The following is a 685-nucleotide window of genomic DNA, read 5'->3' on the forward strand; positions in this document are numbered from 1 at the left end:
CGGAATTATCTGAAAAATTGTCTGGAGGATTTTTTTTTTATGATTTCAACTAAGGAATTTAAAGATATTGAACTTATATCAGATTACCATGCAATGTAAAAAAAAAACTGGAACAAGAATATAAAACTATATATTTAAAAAAAAATGAATAAAAATTAAAAAAATCATATTTTTTTTTCTCAAATGTCAACATTGTGGATTACCAAAAAGGTTTATAAAAGATAAAAGTCCAGTCTAGAAAATGTCATTGAATATTACAAAGAAACGAAACTATAAAAAAAGCAAAAGGGATTAACGTCCAAAACAAAAGAGGGCAAGCATGCACACGAAAGACAAACACTGTAAAACACCGAAAAGACCAGACCAGTACACAGACCTATATCCATATATATTTAAAGAGGAACAAGACTACCATTGCATCTACAAAGAATGCATTTATAGCCATAATATAACGTTAGCACACAGGAGGGGTCATTGGGTACACTTCAGGCAGATGGAGGTTCTGAATGGCTGACCAGATGCATAGCACGTCCTAGCTTAGTGCTTGACAGGATGCAAGGAAATGTTAAGAGGCCAAGTGTTGGGAGAATATTATATTACCTGTGCCCTAGAGTATGACACTTAGCATTCTCAATTTGACAGGGGAAGATTCCGGTATGAAAGTGTATGTAGGATTCTTATTGGC

The sequence above is a fragment of the Penaeus monodon genome, chromosome 25 (genome assembly GCF_015228065.2).
Source record: "Penaeus monodon isolate SGIC_2016 chromosome 25, NSTDA_Pmon_1, whole genome shotgun sequence".
NCBI classification, from domain to species: Eukaryota; Metazoa; Arthropoda; class Malacostraca; order Decapoda; family Penaeidae; genus Penaeus; species Penaeus monodon.